Raw genomic sequence first — 26,359 nt, 5'->3', positions numbered from 1 at the left:
GCAAATCAAGCAAGCTTCATTCAGTTATAAAGAAAGGTCACTCAAAAAAAGCAAGTTGATCATGTAGAAAGCTGCAACCCTAATTTCTATGTAGATGGTGTATCGTTGGTTGGTGAAAAGGTTAATGCAGTAGATTTGTTGGCAAAGAGCAAAGTGTTCTGTAATGTCCTGATTAATGGTAAACCCACATAACTCAAAGTAGACACTGGTTCAAAGTATGTTATGTCAGCAGAAACATTTGCTAAATTGAGAGCTGGTGAGTGACTTAATTTGACTAATTGTGCAAAGCTTGTTGCTTATGAAAGTGAAGAGATTCACACCAAAGGTTCAGTAATGCTTTCATGCTATTCAGCTGAGAACAGTTACACCTTGCAGTTCTATGTGGTCCAAAGACCTGTGCAGTCATTGTTAGGTCTTAGAGACAGTTTGAGAATGAAACTGCTTTCTTTTACCAACAAAGTCCATCATGTAAGCACATGTCCTAAGTCCAGCTTCACTGATACTATTTTTTCAGAGTATGCTGATGTTTTTGATGACAACTTAGGCAAACTTCCAGTTATGTACTCCATGAAAATAGACCCAGAGCTCAGTCCAGTGGTCAGGCCAGCAAGGAGAGTTTGATAGCTATGCAGAACTAAGTCAAGGTCTAGTTGGATAAGATGGTGCAGCAAGATGTAATTTCTGCAGTCACAGAACCAACTGAGCGGGTGTCTTCCATGAAAGCTGCTCATAAGGAGAGCTCAGATGAAATCAGAATATGCATTGATCCGAGACAATTGAATAGAGTGTTAAAGAGACCTCATCATCCTATGTGTAGAGTCAAGGAAGTCACTACCCTGATGCCAAATGCAACTGTTTTTTCTGTCTTGGATGCAAAGAGTTCATTTTGGCAAGTGATGCTTGATCGTAAGTCTTCACTACTGACTACATTCAGTACACCATTTGGTAGATATATATTCCTCAGGATGCCTTTTGGTATAAATTCTGCAAACAATGGAGAAAATGTTTTTGAGTTATCCATGTGCTATTATTGTGGATGATTTACTGGTTGAAGGAAATGGAGATGCAGAGCATGACAAAAACCTCAGGAAAGTTCTGGACAAAGTGCGTGAAGTGAACTTGAAGCTTAATCCTCTGAAGTGTAAATTCAGACTTCCAGAAGTCGGAACTTGAAGCTCAATCATCTGAAGTGTAAATTCAGACTTCCAGAAGTCACATATGTAGGTCATTTATTCACTAGTACTGGCTTATCACCTGACACATCCAAACAAGCAGCCATTCTTGAGATGTCGGCTCCAGACACTGTCCAAGCCCTACAGCATTTCCTTGGTATGGTTAACTATTTGGGCAAGTTTATACCAGACTTCAGTGAATTATCAGCACCTTTGAGAGAGCAGACATGCAAAAATGTTGCCTGGTCATTTTTGGAACAGCACCAAAGAGCATTTGATAACCTCAAACAGAAAATTACCAGCCCACCTACATTGAATTACTATTATGCCAGTAAACCAGTAATTATTTCCTGTGATGCTTCAAAGTTTGGTCTTGGTGCAGTTATTCTCCAGGAGGGCAGACCTATTGCCTGTGCATCTAGAACTCTTACCCAAACTGAAATGCAGTATGCTCAGATTGAAAAGGAACTCTTTGCTATTGTGTTCACATGTTCTAAGTTCCATGATTATATTTATGGTAGAGCTCTCCAGATCGAGACTGATCATCAACCTCTAGTTACTATTTTAAAGAACCCTATACATACAGCTCCAGCAAGACTATAAAGAATGATGCTCAGATTACAAAAATACAACTTTAAAATGGTCTACACAAAGAGCAAGGTTCTTTATCTGGCTGATATCTTATCTAGATCACTCAGAAATACTATGGAACAGCTTGATGCAGAGAATTTTGACTTTGATGTCATGGAAGTGTATAATTTTTCTACCACAAAACTAGATGAGTTGAGAAATCATACAATGACTGATCCAGTTTTGCAAACGCTCAACCACTTCATTAATGTCCATTGATGGACATCAAAGCAATCGTGTGCACAGCCAGAAGTGCAGCCTTATTTTCCTGTATATTATAACAATAGAATGTTAGAAATGTTATTGGATGAAACCACATAAAAAAAATAAATAAAATACACATGTATGATCTAAACAAGGTTATTAGTAAACTTCATGCCTCATTGTATGATATGTTGATGTCCAATATTATAAACAATGATCTCTATAATTATTTTCTAGTTGAAAAACCTTTGGTACCTATCATCAGAGGTCTTCCGAAGGTGCATAAGACATTGTCTGACCCACCCTTCAGACCTATAGTCTCAGGGAGAGGCTGGCTAACTGAATGTATCTCAATTTATATTGAGAAGCAACTTAGACCTATAGTTGATTCTACCTTCTCCATTTTGAGAGATACTAAACAACTATTGGAATCTCTAGCTGAGAGTGCTGTTGAAAAAGCATACTTGGAGAATGACATTATGATGACTTTAGATGTTCAGTCTTTATTCACCTGCATACCTAATGATATAGGGATAGACTTCCTGAGGCTTTTTCTTCTAGAGAAAGGCATGACTAACAACAAAGTGATTATGATCACCATGCTGATGGAATTAGTGTTAGAAAATAATGTATTTTTATATGGCGATGGTTATTATCTGCAGACTTCAGAGGTAGCAATGGGCACGTCATGTGCCAATTCTTATGCAAACCTTATACTAGCCTACTGAGAATCTATGTATATCTTTGGAAATGAGTTTTATTCACAGCACCTCAAGTATTATAAACGTTTTGTGGACAATGTGTTTTTTGTTTGGAGTGGTGATGTTACTATCTTAGATGAGTTTTTAAGTTACATCAACAACACAACATCTTTTCTTAGGCTGACTGGGGAGAGATCATGTCACCAGATTGACTTCTTAGATGTCAACATCAGGAAGCATAATGAATGTTTCACTACCAACATTTACAGGAAACCCTGTAGAAAGAACACATACTTACATCATGATAGTATGCACCCTCCCCACATACACAAGAACATTGTTAAGAATCAAGCAGCACGCTGTTCACACCTTACAAGCAATGATTCAGCATATAGGAATGTATTGATAGGCTTAGATGCTGACTTTAAATCAAGGGGTTACCATGACAATGATTTGATAGTCCTGCAACAAACAGAACGCAATGAAGAAACAAGACCCTACATTAGGATAGCAACTAGTGAACAGGTGGAACAAAGCAGGCCATTTATTAGAAGTAAAAAGAAGATGGTACTTTCATATACCAACAAGAACAAGAGTATTACTAATGTCATTAGAAAGAACTGGGGTATCCTACAGTTGGATGATAGGCTTAGAGCACTTGTAGGTCCTCACCCCAGTTTTTCCTACAAGAATACTAGATCTTTAAGGAACATGTTATGTTATGAAAGGTGACTTCAAGATCAACCACTTACTGTTAGAATGGGTACCTTTCCATGTCGCAGTTGCAATCAGTGCAAATACATACTGGGCAGGAATAACTTTAGGCACCCGGACACAGGTGTGCTATACAAATTTGATCATTATGCAGACTGTAGGACAAGGAACATAGTTTATTTAGCCATCTGCACCAAATGCTAGGCTTTCTATGTTGGTATGATGAGTAGAACGTTGAGGGAAAGGGTTAGAGAGCATTTATATGCGATCAACAGGGAGAATGACAGGAATGCACTGGCTAGGCATGTTCTATCGCAAGGCACCACACACACCTTTGAGTTCTTAGTTATTGAATTGATACACACCACATTGAGATTAGGCAATGTAAGTAACTTCACTGAAAGGGAAGAATGTAAATGGATCATCAGAATGAAAGCAGATGAAGGACATGGCCTCAATGAGAGGGTTACTTTGAAACCCTTTCTAGTCTGTCGTCATCTTAAGCATTAGCAGTTATTTCTTGCTATACCTTTGACTTTTTCATGTTTCTTGGTGTTAGTAGGAATATATATTTTTAGAAGTTTTTCAGTAGTTTCATACACTTGAAATGTTTTTATTACATGCTGTTTTTATATGCTCTTGTATTTTTAAATATTTATATGCTATTTGCCATCTGAAATGTTAATAACAGTTATAATCTATTACTACATCCATTTTAATGTCAATGTTAAATTTTGAAGTTTTAATTTTCACAATATAAGTTTCTGACCTTTTATCTATTTAGACGTTTCTGACTTCTTATAGTTATGTATTCGTACAAAAGCTTTCATTGGTTAACTGTTTAATTGATAAGTATTTAAATACAGAAGTGATGAAGTGTTTTATTAAAGTCTGAAGAAGCGTCCAGAGTAGACGTGAAAGCGCTAACAACCCATGGAATAAAGTTCTTTTGCTGTTCAAGTATAACAATTTTTTATTGATTTTTGCTTTTTTCGTTGATGGTTGGCTTCGATAGTCATGGAGTACTTGCACCTTGATATTGACATTTTTTTGTATGGGGATATAGCAGGTACCTTACCTTGAGAGATCTCTGTTTATTTATCATATTTATGGTAGAGCTCTCCAGATCGAGACTGATCAACCTCTAGTTACTATTTTAAAGAACCCTATGCATACAGCTCCAGCAAGACTATAAAGAATGATGCTCAGATTACAAAAATACAACTTTAAAATGGTCTACACAAAGAGCAAGCTTCTTTATCTGGCTGATATCTTATCTAGATCACTCAGAAATACTATGGAACAGCTTGATGCAGAGAATTTTGACTTTGATGTCATGGAAGTGTATAATTTTTCTACCACAAAACTAGATGAGTTGAGAGATCATACAATGACTGATCCAGTTTTGCAAAAGCTCAACCACTTCATTAATGTCCATTGATGGACATCAAAGCAATCGTGTGCACAGCCAGAAGTGCAGCCTTATTTTCCTTACCGAGATGAAATGTTGATGGAAGATGGTATTATTGTCAAAGATCATAAAGTTGTTCCTGCTTCCTTACAACAGGAGTATATTCAGATTTTGCACTGTGGCCACCCAGGCTCCGAATCTACAAAAAGAAGGGTGAGAGGACTAGTATTTTGGCCTTCTCTGTCAAAAGACATTGATAACTTGTTTTCATCTTGTTCAGTATGCAACATAACTAAGCTGCATTTGCAAAAAGAGTCACTTCAGTTAAGCCAAATTCCTGAACTACCTTGGTCAGCAGTAGCCACTGACATATTTGAGTGGAACAATCAACATTACTTAGTGCTAGTAGACTCTTACTCAAACTGGTTTGAAATGGATTTGATACCCAACCTAATGTCTAGCACTATTATTACTAAGTTGAAATGTCATTTCTCAGTACATGGTAGTCTGCATAGAGTTATCTCTGACAATGGTACCCAGTTTACCAGTTAATTATTTGAGAAATTTGCAAAAGTGTGGGACTTTATCCATATTAGTAGCAGTCCGGAATACCCACAGTCAAATGGCCTAGCTGAGCATGCAGTACAGCATGCAAAGCAATTGCTTGAGAGGTCAAAGCATGACAATACTGATATCTTTTTTAATTTACTCAGTGTCAGGAATATACCCCTTGACAACCTACTTGGCTCGCCTGGTCAGAGACTTCTATCTAGGCAAACTAGAACAATATTTCCTATCAGTTCCAGCTTGTTGGTGCCTAATGCTAAGAACAACAGAGCAATTGAAGTCCAACTGTTTAGAAATAGATCTTTTCAGAAGTCCAGCTATGACAAAATGAGCAGATTTCTTCATCTGTTGGAAAAAGGAGAGACAGGGAGGATGCAAACGGCAAAAGGCTTTGATCGGATTGGTCAAGCAACAGGTATAAGTGCCAAGCCAAGATCCTATTTGGTGGAATCTGAGTGTAGAGAATACAAGAGAAACCACAGGCATCTTCTCCTGTATCAGAATCAACATCGCAGCATTGTACCGGTGAAACAGACTTTAGATCTCAGAGCAACCCAGACAATGTTCCTGTCGCAGAACATGTCTCAATATCTATTCTCATTCCTGATGATGTCCCAGATGTCCCCAAAGCTGAATATTCAGTAAAGACAGTCCCCATTGCTAGACCTAGTTCTAATTTTTATGTCACATGATTTGGTCGCATTTCTAGGCCCAGTGTGAAATACACAGCAACCTGGACATGATTGTTTTATGTGTATTTAGTTTTGTATAACTGCATGTCAATCAATGCTGTCATTAATGTATGAGCTATTTCTCAGAGGGAGGCTGTAGAATAGAGAGTATGTTGTAACTTTAAGACGCATTTCCATGTGTAGGCACAGTTATATAAACAGTGAGCATGTGTAGGCAGCATTGCCATCTTTAGAGAATAGCCAGAGTGCGAGTATGTATGAGTGTGGCAATCAGTCTGTCTATAAATTTAAGTTTAAGTTACTAAGCTTCAATCCTGATGTGTTTGTATATAAAAAAGCTGCTTGAACCGAATCCACCTCTGTTCATCTGTTTGCCCTAATGAGACAGCAACATTGTCCTTGCAAGTGATTGGTCCATCACACCCACAGACAGGTAGTAGCAAGGACTTTGGTAGACTGCCTGAGATAGGGTTGCAAGGCACTACTACCCAAATGCCAGTAAAACACTGTGCTCCTGTTGGGGCTTATGCAACTGTACTTTTTTGCACTGGGGGTAAGTCCCACAAATGTGGGAGGGTATACTCAACATACCCTGGCATATATGAGTCTGCACAACCTTTAGCGTAAAGAAAAACTTCCTTACTCCCCCTTACTCTGTAATTGCACTCATTTCAAAAGCAAAGTTTTGATGATAAACAGGAGTCAATTAAAATGATTGTCTGTCCCTTTTTTGAGATTTCTTGGTGTTATCACACTTGGGTATCCTTTTGTTTTCTGTTTTCTGTGGACCTTTTCTTTCTCTTTTACTCATTCCTGTCTGCTTTACTAAGCCAATTTGGTATCTTGACCTTGTGCGTTTTTCTCTTTCCTTTTACCATTGCCTTCAACATCACTTTTTATTATACTCCTCCCAAAAACTGCTCATCATCCCCTTTTTCTGAATGGCACTTTCCCAAGATCCTTACTATGAATGTATCTACCCTGCTGTAATCTGCTGTCCTGAAGTGGCACGGTTTGTTTCCAGTATCTCAGCTTTAGAGTCGATAGGGAATCATACAGTTTCATATGTACTCCTGTTCTATTATAATTTCACCCCTACTCCAATATAATATAATTTACACATCACTGTTTAATTTTATCCCTTTTAGTGACTTCCTAAATTAGCTGTGTGAAACACTTCTTATGCATAACATTCACTATGTTGTTCACCTTTATTTTTCTCAGTGTAAATATGCTTTATCTCAGTTTTAGAAGATGAAAATCTGTCATTATAAGCTGTTCTTATAGATCTGTGCTCTTATTATGTCTCGTAACGATTCATTGCAATTTATATATACATTTAGCATCAGTAAGTGGTGTCTGTATATCGGATATCCCCATCACTTTCCATCCTGATTACAGTCCTAACTACTTTTGCAATCTCTTTCTTTTCCCCTTCTCCTCTTCTCTCTGTAGGTCGTTCTATTTCCTGTCTATCTCCTAACTAAAATATATTACAGCCTCATCCTTAGTCATGCATATTCAGTCTTTCTATAGTGTTTTGGTGTCTTGTATCTTGGAATAGCATATTTCAGTCCAGCTTGCATGTCCAATTTTCAGTTATTACTATCACTTCTACTCATTCTATTTCTGCTAGTTACTGCAGTTGTTTAATGATCTTCCCTGAACCTCTAGCATCGTTGAGCATGACTTTCCATTCTTGTAACTTCCTGGCTAGGTTCTCTATTTCCTCATTACTGATTTTCTCTTCTCCTTTTTGTCATCTATGGTTCTGTTTATTATAATATGCTCTTTTTTGATGTCAAACGTTGATTGTGAAGAGTCAATTTGAAAGAACTCTCAACCTGATCACACCAAGTAATCTGTACTTTACTGTATCTCTTCTCATCATCAGTAACTTCTCCAATTTCCATCACATTTTCTTCTTTTCCTTTTGGTCCTTTTATCAGAGCACCGAAACTGTATTCCTAGCATCCTTTGCCACCCCTTCAGCATCAGTCCCAACCTGTTCTTTCCTTGCAATCTCATAATTCCCTCCTGTACAGCTTCCTCTTCCTGTCACACCTTCTCTTACTATAACATTATCTCTGCCTTTGCATCCTTCTCATAAGCTACGTCTAATGCTGTTCTCACCTTTCCCTACCATGGCTCTTTACCGGCTTTGTTACTCAAAATACAGAGTGCTGACAAGACAAAAAAAAAAAAGACCAAAAACACAGAAGAGGAAATCTTGAAAATCACTCTTATAGGTTCATAGGTTCATAGGTTCATACTAGGCTATCTGCCCTAGGGCATTTAAAAGCCTAGCCAGAGTGTGTATGGCTTTCGCCACCCATTTTAAATTAATTTTGCTATGCCCTTTTTCGAGGTTGGTATACTGTGCCTCTGTCTAACAGTGACACAGAAGTGATACCTGGGGTAAACCTATGATCTCCCATCCACTCATCAAGATTCCTCTTGAAGAGAGTCAATGAGGGACTCTGCCTAACCTGGACTGGGATTTTATTCCAGAGTGAAGGGAGCCTCTGGGTTATGAATCTGTCCCTCCAGCATGTCCTATTTATTTCAGTGCTGAGGTTTAAGTCCCTCGAGCGCGTAGCTCGATGGGATTTGGATTTTCTGAGGTGCAGCATGTCCATTAATTCCGGGTTGGACATGGCTTTATACGTCAGGCACAGATCGCCTCTGAGCAGGCGGTATGCCACTGAGTAGAGCTGGAGTTTCTTTAACCGGGCACATACGGCATCTGTTTGAGCCCCTTGATCCTCTTGGTGAGGTACTTTTGGGGTCTTTCCAGTTGCTGCAGGTGTCTGGTAAGGTACATCCCAAAAGGGGCATTGTACTCAATTATGGGCCTGATGAGGGATGAGTAGAGGCACGATGACCTCCTCTGATCTAGATGTGAATCCCTTCATGATTAGGTGGGCTATATAAAATGTTTTTCTAACCACTTTGGCCACGTGGTTGTCAAATGAGAGATTGCTATCAACTTGGGTCCCCAGGTCCCTAATTACTTCTTCTGTACTTAATGGATTACCACCTATGTGGTAATTTGTGGGCACTTTGTTTTTGCCAAAGGGGATGACTATACACTTTTTGGCGTTTAGCTTGAGGCCATGGCCCTGGCACCAGTTGTCTGTTTCTATGAGGCCCTTTTGGAGGATGCTTGTGTCTTCTCCTTTATACTTCTTTTTGGGAGAGGGCAAGCCCACTGTACACTCCATGTGAGGGACAAGCCCACCCTACTCCCTAAATTGATATATCAAACTCCAAGATCATCATACAGGGAAAAAAGAGAACATTCAGAGAAATGGCATCTCAAACTTAGTATATGTAAGTCCTGTTTTTCGGGCATTCAGTCTCTGGGATTTGGGACTCGATCTAGTGGGTCCCAACATTTCAAATAGTTGCCCTATTTACCACATTTGCCCATGATTTTCTAGCCTCTACCTTTCTGCTACTTGTCTTTCTCTGAAATTATTTTCCCCTATATGTCACCTCCCAAGTATACTATGTTATGTGTGCTGCACTTACTGGAATGGATGGTTGAAGATTCAATTATTTTAGCAAAGTTCAGATCCCAGGGTGGTAAAACTGACTTTATAGAGGGACTGAGATGCAGTATCCCTTTCATTAACTGTTTCAGTGTCCTTTTAGAAGCAATAGAAAATCTTTACGTAGGCATGCTGCTATGGACCTTAACAGAAGTATATGTTAAGGCTTCATGGAACAGCTTTGTCAAGTACTATAGCCCCCAGATTCATGAAGCTCAGCACAAGGCCAGTGTAAGGCCTGCGCCAGCCGTGCGGTGTATAAATGGTGTAGTAGCGCCATATGCATATTAATGAAGGTGCGCTGCTACCACATCCACGTGCATAGGACATGTGCGCGAGTGCATGGGGCATTACTAAGCTGCGCCCGGAGGCGTGTCAATGTCGGCTGGTGATAAGCAACCTAAACAGCTGAATATTATAGCCTGCCTGCAATAGTAATCGCACCTATCAGTGTCCGTGGATAATGAAACATATGCAAAGCATGCAAGACAGTTCCCGGCCACACAAAATGGAGAACCAAACAGAAATGCACGCAACATAATATAAGTTTCCGTCCATGGAACAAATGATATTTAAAATCGTGTGTCCGTAATGTACTGCACTGTCAGAAGTTATACCCAGTGGAAGTGAAGCGCATCATGTCAACGCACCTCCAATACACATGTCTAGCCCCATGGGTATGGTCACCAGCAGTCCCACAGTGGTAGTGATAGTACACAGCAGGGCAGTTGTGGCTATATAACAACCGTAAAGAAACCTGACAGTCCAAATTGTATACCAAACACACACAAACATATGTATATTAAAATGTGCTATACACATGAACAAGAATGTAACCATCACATACACATAGGATGCTATATGCGGAACCGGGATATCCAAAAGTAGAACCCATGCATGCAAATGCAATACGCAACAACCCCAGTATAGCACATAACCTGCACCCATGTCCGAATGTCCACCAAATCCAGCTACCAGCCTTGCGCATCCGTACATCTGCACATAGCGAGTATTCCCCATATGTAGTAGGAAGTATTGTCCTAGGCAGTGTCCGGATTGCAAATATGTATCCCAGGATTGTAAATATCCCATCACAGGTACATAAATCCAAATGCCCGCACATTAATGTTACGGCAAAATGTGTGCACATCCCGCGTGGGATAAGTAACCTGTTGAAACCTCAGAGTTGTTTACACACCACAGTGTCCATTACTGTACACATCTGGACAAAACATGTATGTGTAGTTACGGTACTGTTCAGTTTCTACACAGCCATGCAATTCATACTACGCAGGATGGAACAGCTGTCCACCATGCAGGTCACCCCACTAGGGTTGCCACCTGTTCAGATGGCCAAGGTGGGACATCCCTTGTAGAAATGTGAGAATTTGCAGGATAAAACATACCCCCGGCCAGTGCAAAGGACAGAATTACATGTGTATGCCAAGATAAAAGCTTATGCCATAGCATTTGAATAGCTTATGCTATCCCAAATAATAGTTATGTGTACCAGATACAAAATACCTGTATCATGCAACTAGTACAGAAAATAAGAACTATATTACTGTCTTAAAATCACAGGACATTTTCCATGTCTTAGGTGTCGTCGCAGGACACAACTGTCCAAAGTGGGACCTCCCCTCACAAAGAGGAACAAGTGGTAACCCTACTCTCCACTGAATTATCGACAGTATATATTCAACTCAATCACATACCGACACCACCTCTCAACCTTTTACAGCAACAAAACCTGGACAAAGCCTAAATGGATGGGTGGACAAATAGGGACAGATGTAATTACTGCTCACACAAGCTTTGAAAGTTCACTGAATAATAGTATGTACATAAGCAGGAAATGTTGTGAAGGATGTGTGGTAGTCCCCAGTATTACAGAGGTCCGTACATATATACTGTAACAAACCATCACATATGTTGACTGTACTACTGCATACCCGTAGTTAATTCATAGTTACGTCATGTGCAAAATAATAACCCTCGTAAGAATGAATACAGGAAATAGTCAAATGTGAATGGGAACACCACTCACCGTGGATTATGTATCGTAACCACCCCACCCATATTATGTATTGCCAACATCATAAGCTGCTGACAGGTGCCCAAACACCTGTGTCTGTAAACAGATTAAATGTTTAAAATGAACAATCCCTGTCCATGTGCTTTGTCTGACATTTGAACATGGTCAGGGCAGTTCCGTTCACCAGTCGGACAAGCCTAAACCCAGATCACCACATGAACACCCTGACAATTAAAGACCTGTATGTGTCAGGAATATAAGCCTTTGGGTTCTGAATATCCCTGCAGTGATGAAATATGCAGCTTGGGTCCAGAGCAGTAGGAAATAGGGAATGTGTAACATGTAGTACTGCATTTTTCCCAGCAGGAGAATGGATGCCTGTGATGTAAGTGAAGCAGTGAGGCATATGTTAATGTAGCTATGTACTATGGGTATGCATATAAATGAGTCAGAACACCAAACATATACTGGTTACAGCATCCGGCCAATGTGAATGCAGTCCCGGTTGAACAACAACTACAGCACATATAATGTGAAAGTGTAATGAATGCATCTGTGCTGTACAGACAGTTAAATATGTAAAGGTGAACGTGTGTTTCGCAAACGTCCGTTAACCGGATTACAGATAATTACTGGTACTGTCACAAGTAATAAAGCCCACATAAGCACAAAGACTTAGTAAACATATGTAACCCACAATAAGGATATGTATAGCCCGCCAGCGTAACCCACAATAAGGAAATGCAAGTGCGCCTGTGCGTGTGTGATCCGCTCACAGCATAGTAAATGAATGCTGTTTCCCCCACGTTAGTTATACATGGCTCAAACATGTTAACCTTGTAAAGTATGAAACCGGACGAAGCCATGCAAACTACCGGTACAAATAGGGACAAACCCCAGATATGTGCCAGAACAAACATAGAAAGTGGATAGAATAACGGGTGTGTCAGTAGCATGGATTCTCTGAAGGGTATACAGTCGTAACCTGAACTGCTTGCCAGAAATCCCCACCATAAGTCTCAAATGAAATGCCACTACATTGCCAGATAGACACAGGTTTATGTAAAACACAGCGAAGATAAAGGGGCAAGCAGCTGTACACTCTGCGACAATCTGTATAGTGGAAAGGTATGGTATGGATATAGATATATGTGTATAGACACAATCCACAGACGTAAACCAAAGCAAGTTATGAAATGAGGATTGTACATGTATATATGTATACACAACAGACCTATGTCCCGTAGATATGACATATGTACATAAATAGGCGACGTTATATCTAATATGGGTAGACAAACAGACATGCAGGAAAGGTGAATAAACCGCAGCATTCAAAAACATTGGCCAGAAAGTGACAGTCCAGCAAGTTCTACACTTTAAACATGCAGATAGGTGTCCATTGCAGGACTCCATAAATTGAATCATACGTAGTGTCAACTGACATTGATGCAAAAGAAGTGACCGCAGCAAATATGAAATAGCTGTACATGCAACAGTATCAGGTGCAAGGGTGATGACACATGTGTCGATAGAAAGTATGACGTACGAACTGATATCTGGAGAGTGGGGAGTGCATATAAGTGTCTCCACACTTCAGTAACGCACACATTAAACATGTGTAATGGGTACTGTAGAGGGTTGTCAGGTATGGGAATCATGGGTATGCAGAAATGGGCCTAGGTGTTGCTTGGCAGGGATTTCGTAGTACGCCCCGTGGGAGTGATGTGGGTATAGCACATGCCTATATTCTCAATAATGGGGTAAACCATCCACTGGATATTGCGGAAACCATTTTGGCAATATATAGGGCCCTATATCAGTGTCATGTAGGTGATTATCATGGATGAACATGCGTACGACCAAGATGGTACCCATAACTGGCAAACTAACAGAATAACACAGCTGCACTAAGGCATAGTACATGAAATACAAATAGGGACTATATTAGATATACCCCATACAAAGTCAGAATGTTGTGAGAATACTGGCGTACCCATGGATACGGATGTTATGAGAGTTACTAATCATGTAATGGAAATGTCAGTCACTATTATCTACCACACAGTCCGTAATGCCTTGCCAGCAATTTACCAGAAAGGCACATCACTATGACAAATGTAACAAGGTCAAACGTCAGGGCATTTACCCATAATGTGTACAGGTTAGGGGTATGAAGGTAACCTGTCCAAAATACATGTACAGAACTAGTGATACTAGGTGGACAGGTGAGAAGAAAGACATCAGGACAAATGAGAAAACATGTACAAGTCACACGCATGTACACCGACAAATGTGAATGACAACGTATGCCCTGTGAATGTCAATGTGGAAGGTTAATAGACACAAATGTAATGTGTCCCTCAGGGTGTCATGCAGTGTCACCGTAACAATGTCCAGTCCCCCAGACACGTATGTGAGCTCTGCCACTGACGGAAAGAGCAAATACTGGTGCACACATACGGTACATGATAGACCAATTAGTGTGGATAAGCAGCTGTTGGCCTGTGTTAGGAATACAACTATCTGGGTGAGTGTGTCCTGCAATATAAATGTAATGGCATGTGGCCTGTGATGCCGCCATACAGTGTGTGTATTGGTGTCAGAAAGTTGATATTTTGTTACAGACACATACTCCGCAACTGTACAGATTTACGATGAATGTGCAGAGTTCTGCCTCATATGTTTGGTGTGTTCCACGCAACAGTAACATTCTGGCACTTCCATGATAACTGAAGACATGAAATAATGACAAACATGTGCGTAAGACACCAAATCCGACAGAAAAGCCATACTAATGCAAAACCTATTATTGTGTCAACTATTTACGTTTGTAAGAGCAACATGTCAATAATGCCCCTGTGTCCCACTATCAGATAAGGCCTTGTCCAGCAACTTGCTCTAGGAGGTGGAGTGGTATGAACAGAAACAGATACATGTGTGAGGAAACAGCAATATCGACTGCAAGATAATGCAGAAGGTATGAAATGCGCTGTAGTAGGACGTGCAGTACTGTCCGCAGGTATGTGCTGACATGTCAAATGACACAGCAGTCTTCACGAAGAACCTTTAGGGCTGTCACCTTTACAAATGATGATACTGGGACATACCCACAGCCATGCACACAGCACAAATAGACATACACACATCAAACATCAAAACTAGGCCATGATACATGAAGCCTCCGGCATGTACGAGTACAGTGAGAGTACAGCAAGGATAGATGTCTGCCAAGATATGCAGCAAACGCCTGTAAGGGCGTGTAACACCGCCCGTAACATGGACGTTGCATGGACAATGTTGGGAGTTGCAACATACCCCATTGGTATGTGAAAGCTATGCAAATATGCGATACATGAAACAGTCAGCTGTCCATGCAAGAGCAGGGTTATGGGCAGAAAATAGATTTATATATATATATATATATATATATATATATATATATATATATATATATAGAGAGAGAGAGAGAGAGACATACACACACACACATGTGGCAGGGCTGGTAATTGAACCTACACATGACTACCCTATCACACTACAGCATGACGCATTTACAGAACATGCTACCGACACTACTAAACACAGCAGACACACAGGCATTCTACTAGGTGTGTGTCAACATCCGTAAACACAAAGACGGCAGCAGGATACATCTGTGTTGCGAAGCGTCTAAAAGCATAACCTGAGTCCCCAGGCGGATGGGAGCATGCACACACACACACACACACACACACACACACACACACACACACACACACACACACACACACACACACACACACACACACACACACACACACACACACACACACACACACACACACATCTGGCAGGCCTGGGAATCGAACCTACACCTAACTACCCTATCACACTACAGCATGACGCATTTACAGAACGTGCTACCGAGACTACTGAACACTGCACTCCCAGAGGCATACTTCCAGGTGGGTGACATCATATGCAAAGGCAAAGACGCCGATAGGGAATGTATGTGTTGTGAGGCATCTAAAAGCATTACTGTGCCCCCAGGCAGCTGGAAACACACATATACACACACACACACACACACACACACACACACACACACACACACACACACACACACACACACACACTTGGAAGGGCTGGGAGTTGAACACACACCTACCTACTCTAACACACTACAGCATTACGCATTTACAGAACGCGCTACCGAGATTACTGAACACAGCACTCTCAGAGGCATACTTCTAGGTGGGTGACATCATCCGCAAAGGCAAAGATGCTGATAGGGAATGTTTAGAGAGTGAGCGGTCTGAAAGCATATTACCATCCCAATTTAGACGTACACAAACACGCCAGTGCTGTCAATGGGCCAACTAAATATCTACGGATCACAACAACACTGAATAGATACGGGATGTGCCACAGACAGTACACCCTTCGAGAGAGCAACAAGTGTGTTCAATGTAGGCATCCATTGTGACATTGAAATTGGACATCTGGTGCCTGGATGACCACCATGGCTATACAGGATGTCAATGGCCATGCCCACATGCTTAGTATCACACGTCTGTTTGGAATGTACCGTGTGTCCATCTACACAATGGCGTACTGGGCATGCTCACACACTTGCCTGTTGCAAAGGGCCATCTTGCATGCACACCGAGCCTAATCACGGAGGGGCGCAGTGTGGAATGTACTGTGTGTCCATCTACACAACGGCGTACTGGGCATGCTCACACACGTAGCTGTTGCAAAGGGCCATCTTGCATGCACACGGAGTCTAATCACGGAGGGGCGCAGTGTGGAATGTACTGTGTGTCCATCTACACAATGGCGTACTGGGCATGTGTGTACTCCACAGTTACACGTGGGGGACTGCAAACACTGCTACCTGTAGGCACATGCAAGTACACCATAGGAGGGAACCAGGGTATCACAACCAACATGGTGCTACAGATGTAACCGAGACACATACCGTGAACACATCACAATGCATGCTGCACCTGCACTACATGGTGTGACTGGTGCATATCGACAGTACACAATCTATGTCACATACACAACTCAGTATTCACACACAACCACTGCAACATACACATCCCTCACTATGCATACACAGGTATTACATACACCTCTCACTATGCTGTTCACCCTGTGCATCAGAATATTTGTGCATAACCCTGCACCGATGGTGTGGATGACAGGGATGCGGCACAGGCTTCATCATATGCACAGGGTGACATGTTTGCCAGGGGCATAGGCTGCACACAACCACTGCAACATACACATCCCTCACTATGCATACACAGGTATTACATACACCTCTCACTATGCTGTTCACCCCATGCATCAGAATATTTGTGCATAACCCTGCACTGATGGTGTGGATGACAGGGATGTGGCACAGGCTTCATCATATGCACAGGGTGATATGTTTGCCAGGGGCATAGGCTGCACCAATGGATAACATCATGTGTGTGTGTAAGGGCCTGTGAGTTGACTGGACATATCTGTGCAGAATGCATGTGGATGTTGTGGAGCCCTACAGTTGTGTTTGCTGTGTGCGTGTATGTGTGTACACAGTTCTGCCATTTGTGATGCCTACACGGGGTATAATTGACAGCCCCAGATTGTACAGTGCAGGTTGTACAGCTCACTGTGTCCGTCCACGGCCATGTGACCTGTGCTTGCCTGGGGTTGCACGGGCACTACCAGGTGGAGGTACAGAGTGGCTAATGTCTGACGACACATGTCTGCTGGACATGTGTCCCAGTTGAGACAGTCCAGGGCCAAGTCCACGTGGCCTGCTGTATCTTGGTGTTGACAGCGCAGCAGCAGCTGCACTGCTACTGCTACCGACACTATGGGAGCGGGCATGTGAGGTGGCACGGTCACGTCGACCTACACTAGGTGGTGTTGCTGGCCTATGTCCACGTGGCCTACGCCTCACTCCTACCAGGTGTTCCAGCACAGACAGCTCCCGCTCATGGATTGCCATGCCTCGGTCAAGGATTCCAACCATTTCACCTAGTCGCCTATCCAGAACATTAGCAATCTGCTGTTGAGCATTTGCCAATGCCTGGATGTTGTCATTTAGGGTATGGATAGCAGCCCTCTGCAGCCTCTGCCCTTCTCTGTTCTGCCGTTCAGCACGTGCCTGTGCCGCCATTACAGTCTGGAACATGCGTCTGGTGATACCAGCTGCTGCGCTCTGTCCTGCAGGTGCATGTCTGCCAGAGGTCCTCCTACGAGCAGCACCGGCCACATGCCTGTGTGGCGCATCTGCAGTCATTACACTGACACCATGGTGTGTAGACACACCTTCTGTAGCCACCACACATTCCTGTTCCATGCCAACAGACGCTGACTGTCCTTCCTCTATGGCCACCGGTGATGCGGTATGTGTTGGCAGCAGAACTGTGTGCGGGGAAGAGGGGGACATAGCTGGGATGGTAACCATTGGCACAGATTCAGCCCCTGACAACCCTGCCTGTACCTGATGCATATGTTTATCCTGCTAGTATCTGTGGGGACACTAACATCAGATGGACTGCAGGAGGGTAACGCACCTACATCACCTGTGAATGCAAAGAAATACTGTAAAGTACAATAGACACAGACACACACACAGACACACACACACACACACAGACAGACACACACACACACACACACACACACACACACACACACACACACACACACACACACACACAGACACACACACACACACACACACACACACACACACACACACACACACACACACACACACACACACACACACACACACACACACACACACACACACACACACACACACACACACACACACACACACACACCATGCATGTGATTTGTCAGATGGCATGCAGCATGCCTGCGATACAGCAGAGGGCATGCAGCTCAGACATTAATAGTGTTAGTAAGCATACCTCCCTGGGGTGCACACTACAGCAAGCAGGTGTCATATCAGTAGCCATGCAGTTCACACATTCATGGTAGTATGCATGCATCCCCATGATACACCATGTGGCCCAGAACAGGATAACAGTACACATGGCTGATGTGACCTTGACATGTAATCTGTTGACATGTGCATTAACATGCATACATGTATGACACAGTGGAGTCCTGACACATGTACAGCATCATAATGGGCTTCACATTGCAGTGTTGTGTGTATGCCCTACAGATAGAATGCATGTTTAGCAAATGTGCATGAGCATGGGAGGGTAGTGTGAGCCGTCTACATTGCTATACAGTGTGAAGTACAGACACTGTGCCATTGCATGGCAACATGAGGCATGTATGTTGCTGTAGAATGCATAATATGTACACATTGCATAGCCATAACTGCAACACAGTCGTGATGTTCAACAGATCGTATATGGTAGACTTCAGTGACACCTCCAGTAGCTGTGCACAGGCTTTTAGGTTGTCCAGTGTACCACATCAACTGTATAATCGGTCAACTAAGACTATAATTGGACCATGTGTGGACAATGTGCAACAGGGTGTATGCACATCCCAAGTACTGTGTGGCTACATGTCTCTGGCCATCCCCCATGGTCATGTGTGCACATGTGTTGGCCAATTGTGTGTGATGGCCATCTACTCCACATGTCTGTGTGGCCCCATATGACATACACCCATACATGTCAGATATGTCACAATCCACAGGGCTATGCAGACAACGGGTTGTATGTGTGGTATGTGGGGTATAGGTCATGCTATAGTGTGACAATATTGCAGACAGAACACTACATGTCTGGGACATGTCAGGTGACACATCACAATGTGTGCACCCTATGCAGGGGCATATGACACAATGCTGACACTTGTGGGCTGCCCATATCACAGCTCACTGTGTGGTACTGTGTGCATACTGCATATGTTGTTCTAATGCATACTACATATGCCTCCATTGTAGAACACCTCCACCGTTATACACACAGCTGACCACACGTTGCATTGAAAAGTACTGTGGTTTCATGTCTGTGTATCATTATGTTTGTATATATTGCACATGGGTGGCGTGTGTGAATGCATGGTGGTGCGACCTGCATATCGTGACTGGAACAAACATCAGGTGTGCAAGTGTTAACTGGCCACATGGCAAATAGATCTACACTGTAACATGCCTGATACTGATGACAGTCTCACCTGCAATGGACCTATGTCTGTGCAGCACGCCAGAGGTACCTGTATAGGGGTGACACACCAGTATGAACATTATCCATGACTGTATGACAGCCACAGGTTGCACTGTGCATGTGAACACATTCAACTGTGTAATAGCATATAGTATGCAAATGTGTGCGTACACAATGTAGCATACTGTAGTATGCAGCATGTGTGTCCACATACCTGGCATATGTTGTTACTTTACATAATGTACAGTGACACATGCAACTACATGGGATATAATAGCCATATGTGCATTACTGACTTACCAGGCAACTCCAGGCTCATTGGTTGGGAGACACCCACCTCCACGATGGCAGCTAGTGTTTCTGGATGCTGTTCCCTGTGTGTCCCTAGACTGGCCAGTAGCTCCTCGGTGTGTGTGAGTGGGGGCTGGGTTGGTGGCCCACCACCTTGTTCCCTGGCGATTGCAGTGGCATGCTGTTTTGCATGTCATATCAGGTCCATGCAGTGTCTGCGCACCTGCTGGTAGGTGCGGTTATGGCCACCCACATCGTTCACCCTCCTGCGTAGATCCTGCCACAGGTCATCCCGCTGCTGGGCATGCTGTGGCACATGGCTGAACAACAAGTCATAGTTGTCATGGAGCTGTGGGATGAGGACATGATCCTCCTGGCGGGTGTATGCTGGGAGGCGTGTACGGGGCATTATCTGTAAAACATAATGATGGTGACAGGTCACAGTTTCAGAGATGTACAGAGATACTGCTGCACATACATTTCTATGACATCTACTGCATCTGCACAGTTATCTTTGCAAAGCATCATGACACTGACACGACTGACGTGTTTGTGTCACACATGTCACACCCATTATGCATTGGATATCATCACCATATATGTGTGTCACCTCATTACAGTGTTCATACTCCATGTAAATGCTGTCTTGCTGTGGGCATGTCTATTTGCCTGCACTTGTGTTCTTACCTATCTGCACATGCCTCAATGTGTCCATGGTACTACTGTTGACCTGGATGCTGTGTATATGTCACATATCAACACAGACACAGCCGTAATGGACTTGAGCAGTAACAATGCACACATACCCATGGACACCTGTACATGCATGTGTTTTGCCATAGACATCTACACAGCACTGTACAACTGTTCAACATCCTGACACGGATCACCTGCATTACACATGTGATAGACATGGGACAATGGATAGTCAGCCGACATTCGCAGGGATGGTCATCAACCATAGCATGTGAGGGCACGGTTTCCATGCTGTTACAGATGGCCATTGTGCCACCGCAAGCTGCATCAGTGCCACATTACTGATCCAGTCAGTCGATAGTACATCTACCATGCGGCCATGATTGATGGACAGGGTTGCATGGTATGGCGGGAGTATGTCACATATACGGCACAGGGATCTGTCCAGCCTGTGGCGATCCTAGTATTAGGGCGGTGGCTGTCCATGACATATGTCATATAAATCAGGATATGGACATGTAGCATGTCCATCATCATGGTGTAGCAAATGTCCTTCTGCAAGGTAGACAGGATGCTGCATAGTGGAGGTGTGGATTGTGAAGGCTGGTATCGCACATCCATGCATAGCCATTACCCCTTACAGGTGGTATGTGATCCAATATTGGTCACCACAGTGCTGTATATGCCTGGCCAGTGATCTCCGTGCTCATGGATGGCACCCTGACATGACATGGGTACCTCATATGACTACCTAAGGGGCCTGGAGACGTCACCATGTCGGGGGGTGCACTGCACAGCACCATCCCTTACACAGTGTCCATAATGTTGACCACAGCCTAGGTAGTAGTGTATGGGTACAGGGATGTTCACCTAGCGGTGACACTGCTGGTATCATCCATCAGACTGTGCACATATGTCACACACCTCACCCACACAGCCCATTCTGTATGTTGTTCACAACACTGACACAGCTAAACTGATAGGTCATAGCCATTCACAACCATTCACAGCCTTACATACACAGATGCCTAACATTTGTCTGTGTGGTATGGGCTACAATGAGGGTGGGGTACAACACATTAACCCTGTTTTACTGTATCTGGCACTGATGTGCTGTGCACATGTCACTCTTGCACCTTTTGTAGTTGTGAGTCTGTCAACAGGCCACAGGTGAAACACTCCTGTGACATGCAAAGGTATTTGTAATCAAATATCTGTGCTATCTTGTACATCTGTACTGCTAACATCTACAGTGCTAATGGTTCATGGACATGCACACCATACTCAGCAGGGTTATAGTGCGGTGCCACCCTAAATGACTGTCATCACCACTTGTGGGTTGATATTATCCAACACCCTATCTGTATTGTATGGTCATGCTAGGTACTTGTTCAGAACATGTGAGCATGTCATGAGCTACTGATTACTATAGCGCCCATTCCACACCATTTCCCACAGGTACACTGGCTGTCCTACACTTCCCAGCTTGCTTAAGGTACGACAGCTGTTGTACACACGTAACGCACATATCCTGTGGGACATGGTTGTATATACAGGCATGTCAAACTGTCACGTACCAGTGCTACTGCCTGTCTATATGAGGGATATGTCGTACATGTGGCAATAGAGCAATTGTCTCATGTACACATTCAATGCTCTCCTACCAACATACAGCACTACAGCCTGTGGGGGATGCACGTCTGCAGCCCTGCTGGGCCCATAGCTCTCAGGTGTACCTCATTACGGGGAACGTACCTCATTTGGGGTTCTAAAAGGTGCATGTTCCTCAAGGTTCCACATTGGAAGGGTCTGTCACACATTCATTGTTGTACATAGTTTACCTGCAAGCCATGGCTAAATAGATGAGAATCATATTAATTCATTGGAATATCTGTTTTATACGTAAGACCAGCCTATTTTAGTTATCATATGCCCTTTCTAGTTGACGATGTTAGTAAGCCAGTTGTAAGTGTTCAATGTTTCACCCATTTGTCACATGGTATGAGGGCTAATGTTCCTCATTTTGGGGACAGGAGGCTGACAGCTATGGCTGGGGGTAATGTTGTCGCCAACCATGACTGCACCTGACAGTCATTTGGGGATGTGTAACATTCACAACACACCCCACCCATCACATAGTCTCACATGATCTACAGCACTGGCCACACCTACGAGGACAACCTGTGCAGTACGTCTCCATACTCACTGTAGGCACCAGAGGTAGCCCCCATCATGGAAGACAACATCACCAGCTTATAGCCCACAGACTCATGTGTGCCCACCACATACAGCCAATAGTGAGTTATAACGTTCACAACACTCCAGTCATAGCTGACTCTGTGGGGTGTCACACTGCAGTTCCACACAGCAGGCTACACAAGGCATTAGTCGCTTACATCGTGCTGTCGGGTAACTGCTTCTGCAACCTAAGCTATGCACCCATGCCACACCTCACCAGGTACGATATGTCTGTCATTCACCATGTTAGTGTCACTGCCCTGTGATGCCACTTCACAGACTACGTGTGCGGGGACATGCAATAGCTCACCAGTCTTATAGCCCTGAGGGTGTGGGCATAGCTCTGGGGAGCATTTTGCATTCGTCCGGACACGATACCACTGTACAATGACCGACTGTGTCACTTCAACAGTTGACTATGCTCCTATTGTCATTCCACAGGCATGTGGTATCTGTCCGCTATGACTGTCCTGGTTAAACAGAATGCTGTGGCACAGATGACTTGCACCTGTCGGCCCTGGGAGTACAGCTCACATGTAAGGCTCTTGCTGCTTCTATACTGCCTGTCTTGCACAGTTTCCAATAACCGTCACCGGCAGGGCGGTAACTGGCATGCGCGACATGGGGTCATGTGACACATTGCTTGCATCTTCCTCTGTGACGCACGCAGGCAAGGCACACCTTATAATGCACCACTCAAACGTCTCTGCAGTTACTGGGACCTGCCTCTAGGCTCTTTAGAGCACACCTGCAATGACAGGTTATAGACAGACCATACCTTTCAGGCACATACCTGGACAGGCAAAACCACAGCTGAAGGGTTCTCATATCCCACTATGTTTTGCACGCATCATGGCAAGTTGCTTAGCACAATGCATCAGACGTGCTCCACGTGCAACTAACTGTGTCGGGGACCACTATACACATTGTAACAGGCGACAGAGGCAACATCATACCCCACGGGTAACAAACCTTCTATGGTGGTATAGTGGACAGTGGGCCTCAGCTACTACTGATGTGTCACTGACACTACCCCACACTTCACTGGGATAGCCACTCATGTACCGAAACATCCATGAGTCATACCCTCCGCTCTGCTGGATCAACCCATACACACCACCTCCAAGACCTACATTACCCTTGGCATGAACACTACCACCATGTGACTGGTGTTACACACCTGGGGTTATCCCCTCATTGGTGGATTCTGAACATATGCTAATCTACCTTGTTAGCCACATCCCGGCAACACACCCATCACAGCATACACAGTATATGTGTACTACAACACCTACTACAGACGTCTGCTGACAGCGGTTGTTAACATCATGACACCCGTGCAGATGGACAATGCACATACAAATGCTGACACATACCCCAGTGCACTTAATTAGCATGTACACAACTGCATGGAACATGCTATTCCACACAGGGCCATGATGGTACACACCAGATAACAGACGCCACTTCGGTGGTCATGTTCCATGGACATATGATGTACAACAACAGGTGTAGGCTGTTGCACAGTGGTGTACATTCCCATGTGTGGTGTGGCTCACTGGTCAGCCATGGTGGGGCCACAGGGTCCCTCATCACATACTCCAAGACTAGCTACGTAAACATGACTGCCACACATTCCGGGGTGTACCACCAGGCATTATGGTGGTATGTCAGTATTCAATGGCAACACCCACATCTGCTGTCACATAGAACATCACTCAGGAACATTGCAGACCCAGGTATTGTTGGCAACATGCTGGAGGATGGATTCAATGCTGACAGTACACCCTCTCACTCACTACAGGGCTGCAATCCATACATGAACATTGTGGTGTCCCTGTGGTCACACCTACACAGTACTGACCTACACTCTATATGTCCTGGGACACTGGTCCCATGTCACCTTCCAACGTCCCAGGCTGTGATGTCCACCAACCTCTGAATTACATGTCTCCCCACTAGGCCACCATATTCAGTAATAGCCTTGTTTCAGACATTGTAGCCCCTGAATGGCACACAGCAGCATTTATCACACTACACACAGGTGGCACTGCATTGCACGAGTGGGACTATAGTCCTACACACCTAACTGGATGTTCTGCATGGCTATGGGGCACATCATCAAGGACGTTATTCTCAGAGACATTGTTGGGCTCCCGTCCTCTGCTGCCACCCGGGTTGGGCTTGTTAAGTCCAGAGCATGGCCCCTACACATGGTGGACTCCTTTCATACAGTTACCAGGGCAGTTGCTGATGGTACGGGAGTCCACACATCCTACATTGTCCTCTCATTGCCTTTCAGCACCATTCCGCATTCTGGTATTGACAACATACACATCCACCTGCACATCGTACCCTGTGTCTCAGGATGTTATGCTATGTGGCTCATGGACAGGACACACAGTGAGGCCAGCATACCATAGTACCTACTTCATGTCAGGTACATTTGGCATACCACGATCCTCAGTCATAGGGCCCCTCATATTCAGTATATGCTTCCCTGCAGAACAGGCTGGCACAGGGGACTTTCCCTGCCTAGCTTTCGAACCCCTACATACCAAGTGCCATGATTGCTCCACCAGCTGATACTGACTCTGACCATACGGGTGTCGCTGTGACAGATACATAATATGACTATCATGGCATCAAGCTGCATGACACAAGGTGCATGCACATCACCTTTGCATTACACCATTCACCCACTGACTATCACATGGATGGTAGTCCCCTACACACATATCACATTGTACATGTTTGCAGGACACACATATGTCGCACCCACTCATGTGGTTACCGTATTGCCACTGTGGCGTGGATATCTTCTTACGTGGCCACACCTATCTGTACTGGGTGTGTAACTGGTACATAGGCACCCATTGTACCTCTGCACTCAAGACATCTACACACATTCAAGGGTACACCACCCCACTTAGGGTGTACCTTACACAACAGCTACAGCTTTACATGCCACAACATTAACACGCCATGATGTTTACTGAGCTCCAACAGTTTAAATATGCGGCTGCACTACGGACACCACATCTGTACACATTTGCATACTACATACTCAGGGGTGACCTCTGCTGATCAGACAGGGCCCATGTCCACAACATTATTGATGGATATACTCCTCATACGCATCATAAGCAGAGGCCACTGTGAGCAACATGCTCATGGATATGTGCACACATGCCACAATGAGTGGGATGTGCTTCTGGGTTACATTCCCAAACCAGACACTCACCATGCTGTGGAACATAAGTCCTATGTACATCACGCAGGGACATTCAGTAGCACTGTTCATGTGATA

The sequence above is a fragment of the Protopterus annectens genome, chromosome 8.part0 (genome assembly GCF_019279795.1).
Source record: "Protopterus annectens isolate FY-2018-M chromosome 8.part0, PAN1.0, whole genome shotgun sequence".
In the NCBI taxonomy this organism is placed as follows: Eukaryota; Metazoa; Chordata; order Ceratodontiformes; family Protopteridae; genus Protopterus; species Protopterus annectens.
Note: the sequence above shows the minus strand (reverse complement) of the source record.